Source organism: Gambusia affinis, linkage group LG18, assembly GCF_019740435.1.
Source record: "Gambusia affinis linkage group LG18, SWU_Gaff_1.0, whole genome shotgun sequence".
Lineage (NCBI taxonomy): Eukaryota > Metazoa > Chordata > Actinopteri > Cyprinodontiformes > Poeciliidae > Gambusia > Gambusia affinis.
This window is the reverse complement of record NC_057885.1, coordinates 19,966,056-19,990,075: the sequence shown is the minus strand read 5'-3', so window position 1 is coordinate 19,990,075 and position 24,020 is coordinate 19,966,056. Positions and strand designations below refer to the sequence as shown.

Sequence of the window (24,020 nt, the reverse complement as noted above, 5' to 3'; positions counted from 1 at the left end):
AGTTAATTCAAAGGAAGAACTTTATCTCAAATATCCACAGTATGCAGTGACGGGACATGTGGCTCTGCAATCAGCTGAGTGGTGAATATAAAGGCTTCCCCAGTGCTCAGATGGGTGTGCTGAAAGCAGATGCTGCTCCAGTTAAATGGCTGAATGTGTGTGGCACGCGATGGGAACCTCAGAGTCTGCAGCTAATCTGAAAGGCTCCCCGCTGCTGCAGATGAGAGAGGAGGGATCCCATCCCCGACCCCACGAGGAAGAAGCAGCTCTGAAGAGCAAAGATAAAGGAGAAGTGAATGGAGGGAACGGACTTAACCGTCCTGACGGAGCAGAGAGGAGGATTTCTGAGGAAGCCTGGGAAAGAGGGGCAAGCATTAGAAACCAAACAACAACAACACAAAAAGGTAAATGTGGCTGCTGAGGTGAAAAATGAAGCAAAGGAAAGATGGTGGAGGGATTTCAGGAGAGGAAAAGTAGAGATAAGATGATGGATGAGTGGAAAATCAAAAGATTTCTATTCTTCCTGCTACAAATCCACCGATTCTCTGTGGTTTTAAGCTGCTTTCTGCATTTAAATCTTCAATCGATTCTGCTTTAATGTTTTATAATAAATTCATTTTTTAGAAATGTCATGTGTTAAACTTATTTCTACAAAGGTGTATTTGGGCCGTTGTAAGTAGAAAAACAAAAAAGTAAAGAAGTTAACGTCTATCAAGGAACTCAGAAATTTTCAGATTAAAATTGTATAGAAAAAAACTTGGAAATTTCTGAGCTTAAAAAGTAAAAAATTTGCAAGAAAAAGGAAGAAAAGATACTTTGTGTCATGTTGGACGTTAATCGTCTAACCCACATGCAGAACACAAACAGGAGGTGAGGAATCAGATTAATAAGTTTTATTGTTGAACAGATCGAAAATGAGTTGTCTCTTATCCTACTGGATCCGGAACGCCAGCGATCTGAGGACTGGGGAGATGACAGGTAAGCGGGTTATCTGATTATTGGAGGAGGAGTAACGGAACGGGCTTACTGAATGAGATGAGGTCAGCCAGACAGGGAGGGAAAAGGTTGGACGCTGGAGTCTGGGTCCTGATGGCTAAAAGCCTCGGCCGGTGCCAAGGGAGGCGCGTCGGAGGGCGGGCAGACAGTCGGGCCGTCGTCGATCAAGCTCCACGAGGGGATTTCTATGGGATGATCAGAGGAGAAAAACGAATCAAGTTAGGAGATATTTTGGATAAACTCTCAGAGATCAAAAAACTCAGAGGGGCTCAGGGTACCAAACAGGTAAAACACTCCGGCGCGGAGAAACGGTCAGCCGCTCCTCTTAAGCTGTTGCAGATGGGGCTGATAACGCACAGGTGCGTGGAAACGCCCTCCTGTAGATGCCGTCTCGTGGCTCCCCTGGTGGAAAAACAGCTCCCCACGAGTGCAAAAACTCCAGCATCCAACAGTACCCCCCCCCTAACGGCCGCCACCCGGCGGCCCAAACCGACCAGAAGGCAAGGAAGACCGGTACTCGGTGATCAGAGCCGGATCCAGGATGAACGAACCCGGCACCCAAGAACGGTCCTCCGGGCCATAGCCCTCCCAGTCGACGAGGTACTGCCACCCACGACCTCGCCGACGGGAGTCCACGACCCGGACAGTGTAGGCAGGGTGCCCATCCACATCTCGGGAGGGGGGGGGGGAGTCGGGAGGGGGGCAAAAGGCACTGGTCCGAACTGGTTTAACTTGGGAAACGTGGAATGTGGGGTGAACACGCATGGAGGAAGGCAGGCGAAGACGGACAGCTGTGGGACTGATTACAGAGTCAATCTCATATGGGCCGATGTACCTGGGGGAGAGTTTCTTAGACATTGCCTTCAAAGGAATGTCACGAGTGGAGAGCCAAACCTTTTGTCCGGGGCTGTAATGAGGGGCGGGAACTCTCCTCCGGTCGGCGAAGCGGCGATTTTGTTCTGCGGTGCGATTCAAAGCGGAAATGGTCATCTGCCAGATCTTTTTACAGCGGCGGATGTGATGTTGAACAGAGGTGACAGCTATCTCCCCCTCATCAGCCTGGAAGAGAGGAGGTTGGTAACCTAAAGCGGCCTCAAAGGGCGAGAAGCCCGTGGCTGTAGATACGTGCGTGTTGTGGGCGTATTCAACCCAGGGCAGGAACTGGCTCCAGTCAGATGGATTGGTGGATGTTAGGCACCTCAGGGTTGATTCGAGCTCTTGGTTCATCCTCTCAGTCTGCCCATTAGATTGGGGATGATATCCAGAAGTTAAGGTGGGTTTAGCATTAAGTGCTGAGCAGAAGTGTCTCCAAACCTGTGACGTGAACTGGGGGCCACGATCTGATAGGATCTCCCGAGGAATGCCGTGGAGTCGGAATACATGTTTAACAAGAAGTTGTGCCGTCTGGAAAGCCGTGGGAGTTTTCTGAGAGGGATGAGATGGCAGGATTTAGAAAAACGATCTATCACAGTGAGAATGGTGGTCATACCTCTGGAGACTGGAAGTCCGGTGACAAAATCTACGGCGATGTGCGACCAAGGGCGTCCTGGGGTGGGTAAAGGTTGGAGAAGACCGGCTGGCGGTTGATGAGTGGGCTTATTTCTGGCACAGATGGGACAGGCGAGGACGTATTCCCTAACATCCTTGTGTAAAGAAGGCCACCAGAAGCGACGATTTAAGAGAGCTGTGGTACGACTGATCCCGGGGTGAGCGGCAAACTTTGCAGTATGTAACCAATGGATGAGGCGGGCACGGATAGAAGTGGGAACGAAGGTGCGATTAGCGGGACCAGTGCCGGGATCAGGTTCGGTTTGCTGGGCGTGACGAATTATATCTTCCATCTCCCAGGTAACAGAGGCAACAGTGCAGCTGGGTGGAAGAATGGTGGAGGGAGTCTTACCAGAGTCGTCAGGAGAGTACAACCTGGACAGCGCATCTGGTTTAATATTTCTGGAACCGGGGCGAAAAGAAATTGACAGGTTAAACCTAGAAAAGAACAACGACCAGCGAGACTGACGGGGATTGAGTCGTTTAGCGGACTGGAGGTAAGCCAAGTTTTTATGATCAGTCCAGACTAGTACTGGGTGTTCTGCTCCCTCCAGCCAATGCCGCCACTCCTCTAGCGCCAACTTGATGGCTAGCAACTCACGATCACCCACATCGTAGTTTCGTTCAGCAGGAGAAAGTCTGCGAGAAAAAAATGCATCGGGTGAGTCTTGTTGTCAACATTGGAGAATTGAGAAAGTACGGCTCCAACTCCTGCTTTCAGAGGCGCCCACCTCCACAATAAACTGTTTAGCAGAATCGGGTTGAATGAGAACCGGAGCCTGAGCGAAAAGTGATTTGAGGTGGAGAAAAGCCTTTTCAGCCTCGGTGTCCATTCGAACGGCGTTTTGGTGGAAGTGAGAGCTGTGAGGGCAAGGCTGTTTGGCTGTAGTTTCGGATAAAACGCGTCTATAGAAATTAGCAAAGCCCAAGAACCTCTGTAACTGTTTGCGGGTCTGCGGCTCTGGCCATTCCAACACCGCTTTGATCTTTTCCGTTGTTGGCCTTATCTGCCCGCCCTCGAGTATGAATCCAAGAAACGTCACTGATGTTTGGTTGAACTCGCACTTTTCGGCCTTAACAAAAAGTTTATTTTCTAAAAGGCGTTGAAGAACCATACGGACATGCTTCTTGTGTTCTGCAATGTTCTTGGAAAAAATGAGAATATCATCGAGATAAACAAAGACGAAAATGTTAAGAAAATCTCGGAGAACATCATTAACTAGAGCCTGAAAAAACGCTGGGGCGTTGGATAAACCAAAAGGCATAACTAAATACTCGAAGTGCCCTAAAGGGGTCTTGAAAGCGGTTTTCCATTCGTCCCCCTGGCGGATGCGCAGCAGGTGATAAGCATTCCGTAGGTCGAGTTTAGAAAAAACCGTGGCGCCGTGAACAGGTTCTAGAGCGGATGACAGAAGAGGTAATGGATATTTGTTTTTTACTGAAATCTGGTTCAACCCCCGGTAATCAATGCAGGGCCTTAATGATCCATCCTTCTTTCCCACGAAAAAAAATCCAGCTCCCAAAGGAGAGGATGAGGGGCGAATGATGCCTGCAGCCAAGGAGTCCTTAATGTAAGTCTCCATGGCTTCTCGTTCGAGACGGGAGATATTATAGAGGCGGCTGGAGGGTAATGGAGCTCCGGGGAGGAGCTCTATAGCGCAGTCGTATGGTCGATGGGGGGGAAGTGAAAGCGCTTTAGCCTTACTGAAAACGGGTGCTAAATCTTGATATTCCGCAGGGATTAGGGACAAATCGGGAGGGTCAACCTCCTGTGTAACTGCCGGTGGTGAACTTGGAGGCACTGCAGAGCGGAGACAATCCGAGTGACAACGGAGAGACCAGGATTCGATATGCGAATCTGCCCAGTTTATATAAGGGTTATGTTTCTGAAGCCACTCGAACCCCAGGACAATAGTAGCGGTTGCTGACGGGAAGACGAAGAAGGAAATTAGTTCACTGTGGTTACCCGAAATGACCAATTGCAGAGGCTTAGTTTTGTGGGTTATCTGGGGCAGAGCCTTACCATCCAGGGCGGTGACGCGGAGAGGAACCGGAAGCGGGGTGGTTTCGATTGCCATCTGTTTAACTAAGGTGGAATCTATGAGGTTTTGTTCGCACCCAGAATCTATGAGTACGGAAAAACTCAGAGAATCATTTTCCACAAACAGAGTGGCAGGGAGAAGTAGTCGAGGAGAAATTTTCTTTTCTTGTTTTAACTGGCCCGCCAGCCTCCTCTCATCTACTGGCGGGCCTGGGCTTTTGCCCGACTAGGACAGGCAGCAATGTAATGGCCTGGCGACCCACAGTACAGACACAGATGGGAACTTATCCTCTTCTGCCGTTCCTCAGGAGTTAGTCTAGCTCGCCCAAGCTGCATGGGTTCAGGCTCAGACTGAGTCTGTGAGGGAAACGGAGGTTGAGATAATTGTGACACTGGGGAGAGAGCAACCCTTACAGGTGGATTCTTCCTGGTCCTTTCCTTATTACGATCCCTCATGCGGTTGTCTAAACGGATAGCGAGGGAAATTAAATCATTCAGAGTCTTAGGTTCATCTGTGGTTGCTAGCTCGTCTTTTAGTGGTTCATTAAGGGCATGAAAAAACATGCTTTTCAAAGCCGGTTCATTCCATCCAGATGCGGCTGCCCTGATCCTGAAATCTACAGCAAAGTCTGCCACAGATCTTGGCCCTTGTTTAACAGACCATAGATTTCTAGAACTGGATGTGTTATCAGGTTCCTGACAAAAAGTCTGTTTAAACTCCACCAGGAACTCGTCAAACGAGCAGCCAAAGTTGGTTGGATCCTTAAATCTAGCCTCTGCCCAATCCAGTGCTCTCCCTGACAGATGAGATATGATGTGAAATTTTACTCCATCATGTGCAAAACTCCGTGAGAGTTATTAAAAGTTAGGGAGCACTGTAGAAGGAATCCCCACAACGATTGATCTCACCTGAGTATTTCTCTGGGTTCGGTGAAACTCAGAAAACCCGGGATGGACATGAGGTGCTGGATCTGGAGCCGGGTTAGGAGCAGGAACTGGATCTGGAGCTGGGCGGAATCTGCAGCAGCGCCCTGCTGAAGAGCCCTTTGTAAAAGGCTAGCCAGGTGGTCCAAACGCTGGTTGGTTTCATTCTGCTGGCTGCCAAGAACCCTTAAAGCTGCATCATGTGATTGAATGAGTGAATTTTGTTCCACTAATGTTCTCCTGAGTGCTTCTGCTGGGTCAGTATTCTGGCCGGAGTGTTCTGTCATGTTGGACGTTAATCGTCTAACCCACATGCAGAACACAAACAGGAGGTGAGGAATCAGATTAATAAGTTTTATTGTTGAACAGATCGAAAATGAGTTGTCTCTTATCCTACTGGATCCGGAACGCCAGCGATCTGAGGACTGGGGAGATGACAGGTAAGCGGGTTATCTGATTATTGGAGGAGGAGTAACGGAACGGGCTTACTGAATGAGATGAGGTCAGCCAGACAGGGAGGGAAAAGGTTGGACGCTGGAGTCTGGGTCCTGATGGCTAAAAGCCTCGGCCGGTGCCAAGGGAGGCGCGTCGGAGGGCGGGCAGACAGTCGGGCCGTCGTCGATCAAGCTCCACGAGGGGATTTCTATGGGATGATCAGAGGAGAAAAACGAATCAAGTTAGGAGATATTTTGGATAAACTCTCAGAGATCAAAAAACTCAGAGGGGCTCAGGGTACCAAACAGGTAAAACACTCCGGCGCGGAGAAACGGTCAGCCGCTCCTCTTAAGCTGTTGCAGATGGGGCTGATAACGCACAGGTGCGTGGAAACGCCCTCCTGTAGATGCCGTCTCGTGGCTCCCCCTGGTGGAAAAAACAGCTCCCTACGAGTGCAAAAAACTCCAGCATCCAACACTTTGAGATGTCAGAAATTTGAAAAAAAAAAGGAAATCGCTGAGTATCAAAAATTAAAACTTGCTAGAAAGAATTCAGAAACTTTGAGATAAATTTTAAAAATTAGCTTGAAAAAACATGGAAATTTATAAGTTTGAAAACTAAATTTTTCTAGAAAAAAGTACAACTTTGAGTTAAATCTAAAACATTTTCTAGAATAAACAAGACAATTTCAGAGTTTGAAAGGTAAAAACATTTGAAATACATTACTTTGGAGTTGCAGCATAAAGAGACACAGTAACAGCTAGTTGTAGATAAAATAAATCAAAAATATAAAATGCTACAAATTGTAAAATTGTAAAGTGCTGTAAAATATAGATAATTTCCCTGCTGGGAGGAATAAAGTACTTCTATTCTATTCTATTCTAAATTTTAAGATTAATCTTAGAAATTTGCTTGAAAAACCTTTGAAATTTCTGCACTCAAAAAAATCTGAAGTTTGCCAAAAGTAACTCAAACATTTTGAGATTGTTCTTAGACATTTTCTTTAAAAAGGTTGAAAAGTTATAAATTTGCTGGAAAAACCTAGCAAGAATTTTGTTTTACTACTTTCAGAAATCTGCTTGAAAAAACTCGGAAGTGCATAAAAAATTTTCTGGGAAAAACAAAAAACCCTGAAATTTTCAGATCGATTTTAGACATTTGCTTGAAAAATGTGGACATTTCAAAATTTGAAAATAAAAAAATTGCTAAAAAAAAATTACTTTGAGATTAATATCAGGACAAATAAAACATTTTAATTGTTTAAAGCTCAGACATTACAAATGTATGTGGCTAGAAATAAAACAATAACTAATAAAGGCTGGTGGAGAAAAGTGCAGCTGTGTCATAAAAAAACGAGTCTCAATAATTGTGACGTCATGAGAACGACTCGTACCGCTCAGTCAACTAACGAAGAGCAAGAAGACTCGTCGTGAATCAGACGGTTTGCTCTGCGGGAATGAAAGCCAGAAAGCTCCTCCATGAAGCTGGAGAAGAAGAGAGAGGGGGTACAGCTACTGGAAGACTGATTAGCCCGGCACGCAGAGAGGCAGGTGGGCATGTAATCACCCGGCAGCGCAGGGAGGCCCGGATGAGTCCAATTAACAAAAACAACACGAGTGTCAAAAGCTAAGAGCGAACAATTAGAAGCCACCAAAGATCGTGATCCAACACTTTGGCTGAACCAACAATCTGGCGGCAAGTGGCTGAAGAGCGGCTGCAGGGTGGACGGTGGTTTCAGGCTGATACTTGGTATATAATCAATATAATCCTCATTGATTATGTGAGGAAAGTAATCAATGAACTCTAAAAATGTTCCTCTACGATTTCAACTTACATAAGAGAAAACAGTAGCTTTGCAAAAAATTACTCAAGTGAGAGTAAAAACAGTAACTGATCACATAATATTTTTAAAATAATGTTTTAAAATATGAAGTTACAAGCACATTCTGCTTAAATTACCGCTATAAAATAGATTCAGGTAGAGTGCAGCTGCAGCTCCATGTTCCTGCAGCAGCGATTATCCGTCCCTCGTTCAACTCTGAATCTGCGTTCACACCATTAAACCTCTGAATTTTCACCTCCTTCCTCTGTAATATTTCCCAAATTACTTTCAGCTTCACATTTTTTCCTTTTTCTGTTTCCAGCTGTCAGTCAGATCAGTAGCTGGTCTCCTGTTGCGCTCTTTACCTCCTGGCATCAAGGTCTGCCTCTTGCATCCCAGATTATCTCCTGCAGGTAAAGGAGTGGGATTATTTACTCAGACCGAGGAGGAGTCTTAAACTTCAAAGCATGAAAGGGGAATTATTTTATCTAAAAGGAGCAATATCGTCGTCATATTCTGATATTTCTTTTCTTAGCACTTCAATGAAAATGAGAGATTAAACGGTTGTCTCTCCTGCCTTTTTTAAACGCCGTCATCTATGGAAGGTGAATCTATTTACGTCGACAGCTAAATTTATGAGTAATAACAAAGAAACAAGATTAATCCTCCTGTTATGTTCATTTCTGAGGTACAGTAATAATGTTCGTGGGTCAGTTTGACCCAGGAAGTGTTTAATCATGCAATAGTGTCAGAAACTAAAGAAGTCCTCCAAAACATTTTTTATCTGATTATTAACTCCAATACTATCCATTTCAATCAATATTTGTGCAATGATGTTTTTTTATTTCTCAGAAATTAAGGATCAATGACAACAACTTCCTCATTTACTCATTTGGACATAAAAAAGGGAGTTTACATTTTTTTATGTCCACTGAAAAAAGCCTGGACACAAAAAAACAATAATTTCCTTCATACTGCAGATATGAATAAAAAAACAGCTCTCATGTAATTTATGCAATTAGCCCGGTGAATATTACTCTAAACGTGCTGTGGTTACAGAAACCAGTAGAAATATTGCAAAGGATTTTCTACAGTTTGAGTTATTAGAAAAGTATAACAAAATTAGGTGGGTATTAAAACTTTTCAGGAGGTTGGTCAATGGCATAACTAGAATTTTGAAATATCTTGTAACCCATAATGCTTTGAACATTTGCACCAAGTGATCTTTCAGGGTACAGCAGTGGCTGCTGCTGATTAGATGCGTTGGTACCGTAGTAATTAAAGTATTTTCTTTGGAAACTAGAAACTTCTTTGTAGTAAGATCATGTCAGTTTTTATTAAATTGACGAAGACGCAGCATTATGCATGGCTGGTTAGCTCAGCTGGTCGGAGTGTGGTACTTGTAAAGCCAAGGTCATGGGTTCAAATCCCACACTGGCCAAACGGAACATCAACTCTTGAAAAAGCATGAGGCTTTAAATTAAACCATTATTCATGATGATTTTGAAAAACTTTAGAATTTCACTGTTTTTGTCAAGATCAGGTAAGTTTTTCTTAAATTGATGAAAACTCAACATTCTGTGTGGATGGTTAGCTCAACTGGTCAGAGCCCCTTGATAAGAATGTCAAGGTCAGGGGTTCAATCCCCACATTGGCCAATGAAAACATAAAGCCTTTCATAAAGCCAGCTCTTCAAAATAGCAGGAGGCTTTAAATTATTACATTTTCATTTTGAAAAACTTTAGAATTCCACTGCTTTTGTCAAGATCATGTACGTTTTTCTTACATTGATGAAAACTCAACATTATGTCTTCCTGGTTAGCTCAGAAAATCAATTCTCTATAATAGCAGGAGGCTGTACATTAAACCATTATGCACATTGATTTTGAAAAACAATAGAATATGAGATCTTTACTCAAATCTCCATTGTGGTAAGATCATGCAAGTTTTCTTAAATCCATGGAAACTTGACACTATGAGTTACCATGTATTTAAGAAAACCCTGTCCAGTTGGGGTTAGCTCAGCTGGACAAGGTGTGGTGCTAATAACGCTAAGGTAGGTGGTTCAATCCCCATACTGGTCAATGGAAATCTAAAGTCTTTCAGACAAACAATACTTCAAAACAAAAAAGGTTGGAAAATAAAATCAACTCTTCAAAAATAAAAAAGGGTGGAAAATAAAATCAACTCTTCAAAACAAAAAAAGGTTGGAAAATAAAATCAACTCTTCAAAAATAAAAAAGGGTGGAAAATAAAATCAAAACTTCAAAATAAAATATTGCTGGAAAATACACCTTTAAGCATGTTGATTTTGAAAAACATAACAGCATTCCTCAAATCTTCATTGTAGTAAGATCATGTACATTTTTCTAATTTTGACGAAGACTCAAAATTATGTATGGCTGGTTAGCTCAGCGTGTCGGAGTGTGGTACTTGTAAAGCCAAAGTCATGGGTTCAAATCCCACACTGGCCAATTGAAACATAAATTGGAAAATCAACTCTTGAAAAAGCACGAGGCTTTAAATTAAACCATTATTCATGATGATTTTGAAAAACTTTAGAATTTCACTGTTTTTGTCAAGATCATGTAAGTTTTTCTTAAATTGATGAAAACTCAACATTCTGTGTGGATGGTTAGCTCAGCTGGTCAGAGTGTGTTGCTTATAGTGCCAAGGTCATGCCTTCAATCCCCTCACTGGAGAACTGAAATATATGGTCTTCAGGAAATCAACTCTTCTTAATAGCTGGAGGCTGTATATTTAACCATTATGCACACTGATTTTGAAAAACATTAAACTGTTACTCATGTTGATTGTTGGGAAATACAACTTTAAGTATGTTGATTTTGAAAAACATAAAAGCATTTTCTCAAATCTTTGTTTTAAGATCATGTAAGATTTTCTTATATTGACGAAAATGCAAATTTATGCATGGCTGGTTAGCTCAGCTGGTTGGAGTGTGGTACTCATAAAGCCAAGATCATGGGTTCAAATCCCCCCACAAACCAACTAAAATTTGAAGTCTTAATAAAATCAGCTCTTCAAAATAGCAGGAGGCTGTATATTTAACCATTATGCACATTGATTTTAAACATTAGAATATGAGCTCTTTACTCAAATCTTCATTGTGGTAAGATCATGTAAGTGTTTCTTATATCGATGAAAACTCAGCATTATATATCGCTGGTTAGAGAGCGGTGCTTATATCTCCAAGGTCATGGGTTCAATCCCCACACTACCCAATTATAATTTAAACTCTTCAGAAAATCATTACTTTCATAAGAATCTGCCATGTTTTTGTGGAAGTTTTGATTGGTTTAAAAGTGGCTGTGTTCAAACTTGGAATCTAGAACAGCCATTTGCGCCATTTCATTCCAATCTGGACTTTGAATAGGCCATTTTAATATAATTATGCTTTGATCTAAATCAGCAGTCTCAATCTCCAGTCCTCAATGGCCGCTGTCCTGGAATTTGTAGATTTGTTTCTGCTGCACCACACCTGAATTGAATAATTAGGCCATTAGTAAGGCTCTGGAGAATGGATCTACACAAGGAGGAGGTAATTAAGTCGTTTCATTCCAGTGTTTTGTACCTGTGGCACATCTAAAAACTGCAGGACAGTGACCCTCGAGGCCTGGAGTTTGAGACCCCTGATCTAAACCAGGGGATTCTCTGTAGCTCTGGTTGACCAGCATGATATGCTAACAATATTTCAAAGTGAGAAATCCACATCAATCTTCAGATCTTTGTGAAACAATTTGAAAACCAAGCATCAATTTCCTTCCACTTCAAAATGAAGCACCACTTTGTGTTGGTCTGAATCATTAAATACCCAAGAAAAACACATGTAAATTTTTGCTTTGTTGATATGAAATGTGAAAAAGGTTCAAGAGGAGTTAAATACTTCTACAGGGCACTTCATTGTTGACCTTAACTCTAGTTAAAGACATCGTGCGGCTCTGTCATTTTCTCACAGAGGGAATATGTGCTTATTTATCTGCAGTGGTGTGTTTTCATCACCACGACACTCTGTTGTTCAGCCCTGAATTGGATTGCAGGGAAGTAAATTAGGCAGAGAGAAAATGGGCTTTATGGGTTCTCTGTGTCCCTCAGACAGAAAGGTTAATGGCTTTATGAGAATGCAATGGCTTATTATTGCAAGCACCTCCAAGCAAACAAATCATTTGACTGTTGTAACGCTGAATTTAGCTGTTATTTTATGAAACATTAAATGCCCAGGTGCATTTATGAGTGACGGCCGTTTTTAAGAGGCATGTTTGTTTGAATCGACACAAAGAGGAACATAGAAATGTGAAAAGTTGAAAAAAGATGAAAATATTTTACATCTCGTTTATTCATTTTACATCTGCTTTTGACATTTTAGATTATTATTCTATCAGTATTTTTGATCTGTAGTCAGGTGTAGCTCTTGAATGGTTTAACCTCTCAGTGGGGTGCCACAGGGCTCAGCCTTGGGACCTATCCTCTATTTTTTGTATCTTTTCCCCTTTTAGCAGTTTTTTTTATATGTATTATAATTTCTATGTTGATGATTTTCAGATCTACTCTTCTAATTACATTTTTAAAGTGTCACTGATCAATTACATGATTTCAAAAGATGAACTGAGTTGGATAAACTTAGTAAATTTAGTTGGATAAACTGAATTTAATTACTTGTTACCAAATGAAGGGATTCAAGTAACTTGGTTCAACTAGTTTCTTTTTTCAGTGTACAAAAACAGTGTTTCTGTTGTACAAACTGGAGGAATTATCAGTTGATGTGACATGTTGCCTGCAGAAAGAAAGCAATCTTATATTGTATTCAGCCTTAGTTGTTTACGTTTTGACTTACCCTCATTGCATCACAAGATGGCGTCTGCTTTTGACTCAGTCACTACAAACAGCGACCCTGCATTTATAGTAATCTGTGAATAATAATGTTTATTATTAAAAGCGTTTGTGTACACAGACTTAAATCAGAGTAGTTGATCTTTTTAATGGTTTTGTTTTTGTTGTGTTAGTGACACTTTAAAGTCTTCCATCTCCATAAACTGCTGCAAAAAGTGGCTAAGAGTGAAACTCTTATTACCTCAGAGAACTGAATAGCAGATCAAACTTTTGAAATTTTGCTGTTCTTGAGGGCCATTCTTGTGAATTAATCAGCTAAGAAATATTTCTGAGTGTTGAACTTTGGTGTCAAAAGCAGAACTAGAGATGATTAATCATGCATTTAATTAATCTTCATGTCTTGATTATTGTAAAAGCATTTTTTGTGTGCGTGAATAAGAAGGATCTTGACCTTCTCCATTCAGATCAGAATGAGCTGAAAGGCTTTCAGCCAAAACACAAAAGAGACAGCACATTACTTCAAATTTAATTTCTTTCCTTTCGCTTCTGCTACATTTAATCATTTAATTCACAATTTTAAATGTTTTAAAATGGTGGCTTCCAGATTGTGGAAGGTGTTGATTCTCTAAATACTTATTTATTCAGCAGAAATGTTTCTATGCTGCATAAAGTTACATATCCTGTTATTCTGATCTTCTATGTTCTTTATTTTTGTTTTTATGGTAAAGCACTTAGTAGTTTTAGACCTATTAATTTGTGTAATTTAACATTTTTCTTTAGTGTTTTAATTCTAAATATTGTGTCAATTTTGTGTTATAAGCAAACATGAATGCTAGATAGTGAAGAATATTCATAAATTAAGGACACATTATATCACTTCCTACATTTTTAAGTCTTTTATTATAATTTAGTCACTCTCAGTCCTCCATATAAACAAGCAAAACGTCTCTAAACATTGCAACACATGTTCTCTGTGAAGCTGCATGTTCCTGTCACCAAATGGGCCGTGTGTGTGTGTGTGTGTGAGCATGCGTGCGTGGTCACTTGTGTGTTTGCGTGTGTGTGAGCGTGCGGGCGTGGTCTTGTGCGTGTGTGTGTGTGTTTTTGCCCAGATTTTATCAGTGTTGTCCATCAGGGACAGGCAGCTGAGGTGTGCTGGTAAATGAGTATATCTTGATGTGGGCTCAGCTGTCGGGCCCATTACCTCTGGTACCTGGACAGGGACTATGAAGAGCGGGACTTCATCACCTCCTGCACATGTTGACACACACACAGGCCTCATATCTGCTAACCTTGGCTAGATGGGATGGATGATTTGTTACCACCTTGTCGAAGATTCCCTCCTCTCTTTTCTTCCTTCCTCAGATGATTGAAGGAAGGAGCAACTTGTTCCCCAGATTTGGGAAAAGTAACAAGTCAAATTAGCCTCCGTTTGGCTAAACTGACTGCAGATTTGGCTCATTTTGTCGTGAGAGACGGGTTTTCCTGGCAGGCCTGAGCCCACTGACCGTGGATGCATGACTCTGCGGTGGGATAGTGGCTGAGGCAGATGTTAGGCTGTGTTACGGCCTCAGTAATAAGACAGACATGTGGCTGTGCTGGATCCAGAGGAGCAGGTGTTACCACCACGCTGCCATTACCATCTGTGCTGATGAGATCTGGGACTCGGGTATGATAGATGTTACAGCGTTATTATCCCTTAAAGGGGGGAAAAACATCACACTAATAATTGTGCAAGCTGCTGAAGTCTGAGGCCCACTATAAAAATCTGGATAAGTTAAAGAGATACGGTTATGGGAGGCCTTTATGTCTTCTTTTCTTCACTTTCATGCATTGATACGATTCAATTAAAATGCTGGAAATTTTCTAAATCCTTGGGTTGGACGGGAGTCGGTGCAAAACACAGACACAGAATATTTAGACATTTAAACTGAAACTGACAGAAAAGTTATTTATTTTTTTATCTAGTGCATATTCACCCTCTTGTCTTTTGCCACCCTGGGCCGCTGCCAACATCCTTTATATCAATAAGACCTTCTAATATTTTATGCACTCAAAAAAAAATCTCCTCAATGCCAAACTAAATCACTGTGAAAAATGTTGAATATTTAAGTTTAACAAGTGCTGTAAAACCTTTATATTTTGAATGGTTAGCATGTAGTTTTATCAACGAGTTCTGCTGCAGTCAGCCATTTGAGGACATTAATAATGTAGGTCTAATGTAGAAAATATTTATCTATTCTCAGTCCAAACCTTTTGTCCTGAGGGCCAAAATCATCAATTTGAAAACACATTTTTTCTATTTTCTTTTTTTAATTAAATCCCAATATTTATGGGACGTTTATAATTTTACTTGCTCAAATTGTAAATAAGAAAGTCACGATTTTATTCAAGCAAACAAAATGTATAAGTAGTTACTCAGATTTATTAATTTAGCTTAAGTTATGCTCAATAGAAATTGCACAAGTTGATGTTACTCAATCAGGTAATTCGATGAAAACTAAATAAGTTTGAGTTTGCCTAAAAAACTGTAAGCTGAACTAATTAGGATTTTACAGCAGAAGTAAATTACTGTTTTTATTGCAACTTACTCAAAATGATCAACTTAGTAAAGTTGTGTGAATTTACGATGTACAGATTACACATACTAACATTTTAAGTTTTGAGAATTTCATTTTTTAAGGCAATGAGCTTGCATAAATATTTAAACTCCACTTACAGTGTTTTACAGTGTAGTGGTAATCCCAATGAAAACAACAACAACAAACAAACAAGAAGAAAGAAAAAACTTGTTAAACTGCATGGGCATAACTCCAATAAATAAATAATGTTCCCAAGAAACAAAACATTTAAATTGACATTTTCTGTAATATAAATTTTGAATTAAATAAAAAAGAAATCCTGAAATAAATAAATAAATATTGTGGAAAAACATTAATATTTAAATGTTTTATTTCATGGGAACATTTATTTATTCAATGGTATGTTTATTAATACATTTTTAATTTAAAAAAATATTGAGGGAGGGAAATAAACATTCATATTTAAATGTTTTATTACATGGGAACATTTATTTTATGAAATTCTTATTAATTAATTTTTAATAACACCATTTATTTATTTTTTAAAATTAAATAGCTGTCCATAAAAATATTTGTTATTTATTTAATGCTGTTCAATGAGCCCATAAGTAGCTAAATGACAACTAGCTTAGGAATATCTAAAAAAATAGAAAGAAAGTAAAAAAAAAAAAAGAATGTGCGTGTTTTAAAACGTCCGCTGACGTCACGCTGATGCAGATGGATGCGCGTGGAGGAGAGGAAGGGAGGTATGGCGGAAAGAGACAAAATAATAAAACTAAAACCCTGCCGGCTGTAAATTTTTTTCCCCTCCCAGCCCTCACAGAAAAACCGAGGCGGCCGGTTTGCGGTGCTCGCCGTTAAAAACACACCGCGCCGGACGGGAAACGCGGCCGTATTGAGGTCAGAGGAAAGCGTTGCCAGGGTGACACCGCGGCGGCGGGAGCGCGCCGCTCGTTCGCGGGAGCCGGAGCGGTCGCGGCATCCTCAGCGACAGCAGCAGCAGCAGCAGGAGAAGAAGAAGCAGCAGCAGCATCCTACAGCAACCGGAGCGCCGGGAAACTGATTGTCCGCCGGGATGAGCTCCGACAAGCCGACGCCTTCCGCCGGAGCTCCGCTCTGAAGGGAAACTACCGTGGATTTACCGCCCGTGACTGAAAACAGGGAGTTACAGCCGCAGACAGGCAGCTGAGACCGCCGCTCAGCCCAGGTGATACTTCCCAGAGGCAGGAATTATACATTTTACTATTACTAATCAGGAGTTTAGCTGCTAAATATGCTTCCTGATTAGTTTAAAGATAAATTCAAACGCGGATCCACTGAGGAGCGAGTCGATCTGTAGAGACCCTTTAATTTCTGTTTTTACCATGGGGTCCCACCTGCAGCTCGATTGAGAAAGGAAGAGCAGCCTATGTTGCATTTTTAGTTTACCTCCAGCTTTTTCTTTTTTTTTTTTTTTTTTTAAATCTTGGATGAGGCACTTTTTTGGCTGTTTGACTTTTTTCTGGGCGGAAAAGGAAGACCTGCAGCAGTGGCTCACAGATTAACAGGTAGGCTTACACTGACACCTGAATTTCTACATATTTTCGCAAAAAAAAAAAAAAAATCAAGTTTTGGACTGAAACTAGTCGCTTAGAGGTTTGGGAATTGGAAGCAGCATGCAGGTGAGCATTTCCCCATAAATTAGAGGGAAAAAAATGCATCTGCTGTACCTTTAATTAGGCTGAGCTCATCTGTGTGCCTTCCTGCATCGCTCATTCTTTGCAGAAATCATGGTGGTCTGCTGTAATTGTTTGCAAAAAGAAGCAAAAAACTATCCAGAGTAAACAGAGGAACATTTACAAGTGAACGGATGCACAAAAGCCTCCATTCAACAGCTGAATCATTCCTCAACTTCATATGAGCGAAGCCTTCATTTGCTGTTTTTCACTCAGTGGAACCCTGCAGGAAACGCCACGGTCATGAGAACATGACACACAAATAAATGCACACACTGCAAGAAGAATGGGGCGCATTTATATGCTGCGGCTGCTGTTGTAGGGAGGAAGGTGGGGGACGAGGGGGGAGCTGCGTTTGGATCTGCAGGGCCCTGCTGGATGGAGGAACGGAGCCGGAACAAGAAGAGCTCTGTTCCCGGCTCTGGAGCGGCGCTTTGGCAGCCAGCGGAGAGCAGCAGCTCCTCTGGCTTTAATGGAGAGAGACTGAAAATTTTCAAAGCAGATGTCATTAGGGTCAACGTAGATAGACGGAAAAAAGGAGGAGTACATTTCTGCCAAAAAACTCTGGGATTTTAAGATTAATCTCACAAATATTCTGAAAAAAAGTGGGAAATTTGTGAGCTTGAAAAGCCAAACATTTACTAGAAAATCCAAGAAATTTTGATATTAAAATTGTACATTTTTGAGCTTGCAAAATTAAGAATTTGTTAAAAAAAAAAAAAAACAACTGAAATTTTGAGGTTAATATAAAAAAATGGGAGAAAAGGGGAAATTTGTGAGATTGAAAAGTCAGAAATCTACGAGAAGAAAATGTCAAATTTTTAGAAATTTTCTAGAAAAATTAATAAATTTATGAGTCTGAAATGTCAAAAAATTTGGTAGAAAAACCAGAAATTTTTTAATTCATCTCAGAAATTTTCTAGAAAAAAATGTGGAAAACGTGAGCTTGAAAAGTCAAAAATTTAATTGTAAATATTCCGAAATTTTTGTATCAGTCTGAGAAATTTCCAGAAATAAGTCAAAGATTTCTGAGCTAGAAATTTGGTAGAAATTTTTTTAGATTAATTACAGAAATTTTCTAGAAAAACTAAAATTTCTTTTGAAAATTCGCTTGAAAAAATAAAAAAAATTTCAGAACAAACATGGAAATATCTCAGTTTGAAAAGAGAAACTTATGAGATTCGTTTTTTTTTCTTGCAAACGTTTGACTTTTCAAATCAGAAATTTCCAAATTTTTTCTGGAAAATTTCTGAAAAATTCTCAGATTTTAGTAGCAAATTCTGTAATTTTCAAGCTCCTTGTTTATTTTTTCATGGAAAATTTCTGGGATTAATCTCAAAGTCTAAAGAAACGTTTTAAGGAAATTTTGGACTTTTCAAGCTCCAAATTGTATTTTTCCCTAGACCATTTCTGAGGTTATTCTTTAAGTTTCTCTCTTTTCTAGCGAATGTTCAATTTTTGAATCTTAGACATTTTTATGTCTTTTAGAAAATTTCTGAGCTTAATCTTAATTTTTTTTCTAGCCAATTTTTGAGTTTTTAAGCTAAGAAATTTCTTTTCCTTTTTGAGCGTTTTGGCAGAAATGTCCTTCTGTTCTATCTAAAATGGCCCTGATTGTCGGTCGTAGTTTTGAACTTTAGGGGTTTGGAGTCACAGAGCCGTCCGTCCCTGCAGGTCTGGAAGCGGATATTGATGGAGGGGAGTCTGAGGAGTTTGCTGCCCTGCAGGCGGTTCGCTAAGCAGCTAACAGATGCGTCGTGAAACCACCGACCCAAAACGCCGTAAACGGCGTCAACGTCACGTCTCTGCTGCTGCTCTCAGCTCCTCCGCCCCGTTTGTTTGCTGCAGACTTGCAGGTGACAGCTGGTTGGTCTGGAAGAGAAGCGGAGATCTGGAGGATTGTGACGGATGAGTGTTGGAGAAATTTAATTCTTGTTTGGATCAATTAGCGAGGCCGAGAGCGGATCCTCAGGGAGGGGCGGCTGTTCATTTCTTCCACCTGGCAGGAGAAACTAACCGGGAAATGTTTGCTGGCATCCCTGGAAACAATGTAAAATGGTTATGTTGTTTAATTTCACACTAAAAAATTAAGTTACGTCCAACTTTAAATGGGCCCACAGCACCACAGATCCTCCACCGTACTTAGCTGTTCTGATAAGCTGCTTTTTCACCCATGTTAGATCTGACAATAGGAAATGGTTCCAGTTAAAATCTCACATTGTATTAAACTAACTGCCTCCCGAACAAGTGGTTGGCAAATGCTGTCTAAATCAGTTCAGTCCAATTCAATAACACTCCATTTACTAAATGGGTGACTTCTAAAACCCATTGAGACAGTGAATTTTATTTAAGGGCATCGTTTCAATTCAATTAAATTCCCTAAGGGAAATGAAATGCTGTCATAAGTCTTATTTTTTAAGTATTCTCAGACTCGTGATTCGCAGTAGCAGTCAGTCTGCAAACGGTTCCCAAGAGGCCTCTGACTGAAGACTTCCAGCTTGTGACAACAGCAGAAACGATGTTCCCCAGTAAATGAATGGCACGGTCAGTTGTAGGAAAGCACTGCTAATCCACCTCATTTGCTTTTGCTTTTGTAAATCTCTACGTTTGTTTAGAAACTCTGGCAGAGAGATGTTGGAGTAGGGAATATGGTTCTCTCCCATTATAATCGACTGAGGAGATCTCCTCTGAGGTTTGGAGTTGTAGTTTAGGGATTATTTAGTCTGCTGCTCCCAGTTGTTAAAACAATCACATTGTTTCCGTGGTTACGCATTGTAGCAGATCGTAACAGATGTCCGAAAGCCAAACAGACAAAAAGTAGAAGCAAAAATCCCCGGTACAAAGTTTAAAAAGAAAAGATTTTTATTTTTTACCATCCAGCTCACTGAGCATGCTCACAAAAATAGTCACAATTAAGCAAGCTTTGATAAGTAAAAATGGACCATTTTCTGACTTCTTATGAAGATTAACATGCAGCTTGCTCTCTTGTTTTTCCTATTTTGAAGAGTATGATGTCATAATTTTACCCCCATGGGAAACAGGAAGTCATGAATTACTAATTAAAAATTCATGCAAACTCCTAAGTGTTTAGAAAAGTAAATAATGAATAAAAATGCTTCAGTTGTGTTTGTTCTGGATTAATCGTCCCATCAGTCAGTGGTTTTGCCAAATCTATATTTTTCCCTGTTTCATGCAATTAATTGCACTAAATGTTGGATTTCCTCCTAAGATGTTCTCTTGAATACTGAGTAATTGTGGCTGATTGAAAAATCTGTGATTTCCACGAACTGCGCAGCAAATGGAAATGTATTTTTCTGCGAAGTGAAAAAAAAGATTGTTCGCCAATTCATGTAGAACGAGTTATTTCAGAATAATTCAGAGTGAGTGCACTTGTATTAAAGTAAACACTCTGCAGAAAAATGCTTTCACTTGTAGGCCAACACCTCTTTCAGCGCCGCGCTACATCACTGAGAGCTATTTGCATAAAACCCTCTGGAAGGTGAAGCATCGCAGAGCAACTGCGGGTCTCTTAGTATGAATGCAAAGGGGAAAAACACGGCTAATCTTTTGTTAGCGCTGGGAGAGAGTTTGGGTCCAACTAGCAACGGGCAACAGGAAGTAAACAAAGTCTTGAGAGGTCCAACTTGTTTTTTGACATCTGTAGGAGTTGGTTTTCCTTTTGAGGCTGCAGAGTATTTTAATTTCTCCAGTTATTACAAATGCTGATGTGTTTCAGCCTGGAGTCTGTTTTGTTTTATTCTGATACTCCATCACAGAGCAGCGCAGGATTTGAGTTTATAAAAAAATCATGAATCATATTTTTATACTGTTTTGCAAAAAACAAAAGAAAAAAAAAGCTTTCATGTTTAGATCAATGTTTTTTTAAATCAATATTATGAAGTATCACATTAGTACGGAAGAGGATTAGGACCAGAAGTATTCTCACTTTAAATTAGAAATCCTGACTTTAAACTCAGAATTCTGACTTCAATCTCAAAATTTTAACTTGTTTTCTCACAATTTTGAATTAAATTTGAAAATTCTGACTGTTTGTAGACAATTTAAACTTTAATCTCAAAATTAAAATTTTTTCTCAAAACTTACTTTATTCTCAATATTCGTCATTCAGATTTTTTTCTGACAATTTTGATTTTAGTCTCAAATTCTGATTTTTCTCAAAATAAACTTCAAACTCAAAATTCTGACTTTTATCTCAAAGTTCAGACTTTATTGTCATTATTTTAACTTTTTTCTCACAATTTTCAGTTTAATCTCAACTTTCTGAATTCATTTGCATAATTCATTTTTTTCTCACAATTTTGACATTAATCTCACAATTCTGAATTTAATCTCATAGATTAGACATTTTTTCTCAGATTCAGAATTGTTTAAATTATCTATGCACTATCAGGCACATCTGGTATTAAAATCCAAATTTACCAAGTAAGTTTGAGACAGATTTTCAGTCTAGGTAAAATGCAGATTCAATGAATAAATGGTTGTTTGATTGTTTTTCTATACTAACAACAAAATTGACATAAACCTAAGAATATTTGGTTACTTATTTGGATTTTGACACAGAAGTAGAATTCTGAATTCAGTCAGAATTTTATATAACCTTTTTTGTTGGCTCCAATTGTCTTCCGTACACTAGCAAAGGTTTATGGAATCAGCAAAAGTCTACAATCGCCTCAGATGGTTTTTGGTTTTCCTGACAAGATCTAATGGTTTAAAGGTGAGACGGAAACACGTTTAGGGAATAAATTTTGATGTAGAAAACTTTTTCAGTCCAAACCTTTAGCTTGGAGAGAACGACTCCATTTTTCTAAGTTGCGTCGTCCATGCTAGTTTGTAACCTCTACTTCCTGTTACCAGCCATACGTAACATCAACATCTGATAAAATTACGTTTGTGTAGCCTGGGTGATTCACTCCAAACACGGATAACTCCCTTTTTCATTTTTTTCTCCTTTTTTAGCAACATTATTCCAAAGTTTGCTCAAAATTCACATAAAAAATGGATGGGAATATAGATAGTGACATGCATTTTATTTAGCAAAAACCAGACATTTTTCCCCTTTATTATAAAAATACGTTCAACTCAGTTCGACTGGATAGAAAACATCTATGACTACCACAAACTGTTTGTTGGATTTATGTCTAGACTTTGACTAGGTCATTGAAGCTCTGGCTACCTTTGCTTAGGGTTGTCCTTCTGGAAGGTTTTCTTCATACATAGCCATCTTCTTCTGCCATCCTTCTCTGAATCCTCACAGCATGATGCAGCCACTGCCATGTTTCTCTACTGTTTCCTATCAATTTTGCGTGCAGGATTTTCTTCCCTCTCACGGATTTTGATTTTGGCCGTGTTTGCTTCTTTGTCAGCGATCTGAAGCAGAGTTTAGCCATGATTTGCATTTCCTAGACCATTCAGTTTGACTCCGTCCCTGTGTTTGATTCTGATGTGTTCATTTGCTTCTCGTCTCCATCTGTTTGTGGCAGACTCATTCACTAGGTGCAACGTGAACCTGGCCGTTTCCCTCCATTCTTGGAGCAAATGAACACTCTATTGTTGTGCTGTTTCTATAGCAGCGCCTTTTCGGAAGAAGAGTTCTCGTATAGATTTCAAATCAGACGTTCAGTTTTGTTTCATTTGGTCTTCGTGTGTGTGTGTGTGTGTGCCATGTGACAACATTTATAAAGCCTGCAAAGAAATTTAAAAAAATTATTTGACATCGGTTGCCTGCAGTGCTGCAGCGTTTCTTACTCAACAACACGAATATCTTCATGATTCCCTTTGCAGAGTCACTTTTCTCAACATGAGAGAAACTGTCTGTATTGGGATTGTTTTGTTGATGTGACACTGGTAATGTTGGCTTCTGGTCACATGCTGTCAACATGTGGTTATGTCATTAATTTCTGTTGCTCTTTTAGATAAAACTGAGACGGCGCTTTCTTATAAGGAGAGTCGTTCCTTTACCTTTTCTCAAGTTTTCCAAAGGTTCGTTCATACCGGCCCTGTTTAATCAGGTTTAATCTCATAAATCACTTGTCTAGATAGTTTGGTTAGTTTGTGGAGGTATGAACGCAGAATCAACCAAACAAAAAAAAACCTCGCTCTCAGTTCGGTTGAAGTGAACTCTGACGCGGTTCAAAAGCATATGTGAACACCAAGCGGACTGGAGACCGCTCCAAAAGAAGGAAGTGGACTATATCGCAGGGCGTTCTGGGCAAATACAACCAAATACTACCTGTCAATATAACAACTTTGGTGGAAGATAAATTCTCCCACAAGTTATTGCAATAAACAACAATATTTTTGATTTTGGACCAATTATAACTAATATAACAGTAATGGTATAACTGTGCAATTACACCCTCTTGGAGATCAATAATCTTTAATTTCTGATAAACATTTTTGTCTGGAACCGGAAGACATTTTAAATACCCAAAGTAAATAAATAAAGCAACAAATAAAAGAATATTGAAGTCTCTGTAAGCCTTTTATGCTAATCCATTTTTATTTACATTTTGTAAAGAAGGAAGTTGGGCTGAGTTTCTTTTTCAGAGGCTTTTGTGTTGTTTTCTTCAGTATTTCTTGGTGCAGCGCCGCCACAGGCGAGGAGGGGAACAGGTTTTTTAAAGGGTTTGGTTTGTTTGACACAGTGCAGTGTGAAAGAGAACCACACCAGCTGAAAACGCAACAAATGATTTAACTTTGGTCCCCAATCGAACTGATTCTACTAGTAAAAAAGTAAAAACACTCATATTTGAATTTTCCTTCCACTCGATTATTATACAAAACGTTGTGACAGTCTGTCACATAAAATCTCAATAAAACCAATTGAGTTTGTATTTGACGAAACCTAAATAGGCAACATAAAAGCCAAAGAAAAGACGTATAAATCACCCAGATCACTGCGATGTTGACAGTGCAGGTGGGTTACAGCTCAGCTGCTCCTCCTCATGTACACAGAAAAAGCTTCCAGAGATTAAAATTGTTATTTGTTCAAAAGATATAAATAAATCTGCAGGACTACAACAGGATTTGATGAGTCCTGAACAGAGAGCATGGAAACAGATTTAGCTGAATCAGCCGTGGTTGGAAAT

At 40.0% G+C, this 24,020-nt stretch overlaps 1 protein-coding gene, 1 long non-coding RNA gene and 1 other non-coding gene across 6 annotated transcripts in view; 2 read left to right on the top strand and 1 right to left on the bottom strand.

The window, feature by feature from the left end:
- Positions 1-5,849: 5,849 nt before the first annotated feature.
- Positions 5,850-6,414, bottom strand: LOC122820597. The gene is made up of 2 exons (XR_006368832.1): positions 6,246-6,414; positions 5,850-6,152 (listed from the first exon to the last, which is right to left on the bottom strand). It is a non-coding gene; the product is annotated as an uncharacterized LOC122820597 (long non-coding RNA).
- A 2,719-nt stretch (positions 6,415-9,133) lies between these two features.
- trnat-ugu lies at positions 9,134-9,207 on the top strand. The gene has a single exon. It is a non-coding gene; the product is annotated as a tRNA-Thr (tRNA).
- A 6,711-nt stretch (positions 9,208-15,918) lies between these two features.
- nlgn2a (neuroligin 2a) overlaps positions 15,919-24,020 on the top strand; it is a 240,973-nt gene continuing 232,871 nt past the window's right edge. For all 4 annotated transcript variants that reach the window (XM_044097165.1, XM_044097166.1, XM_044097163.1 and 1 more), the window contains exon 1: positions 15,919-16,743. The gene's annotated coding sequence lies outside the window, so the exon portion shown is untranslated. The remainder of the gene's footprint in view (positions 16,744-24,020) is intronic.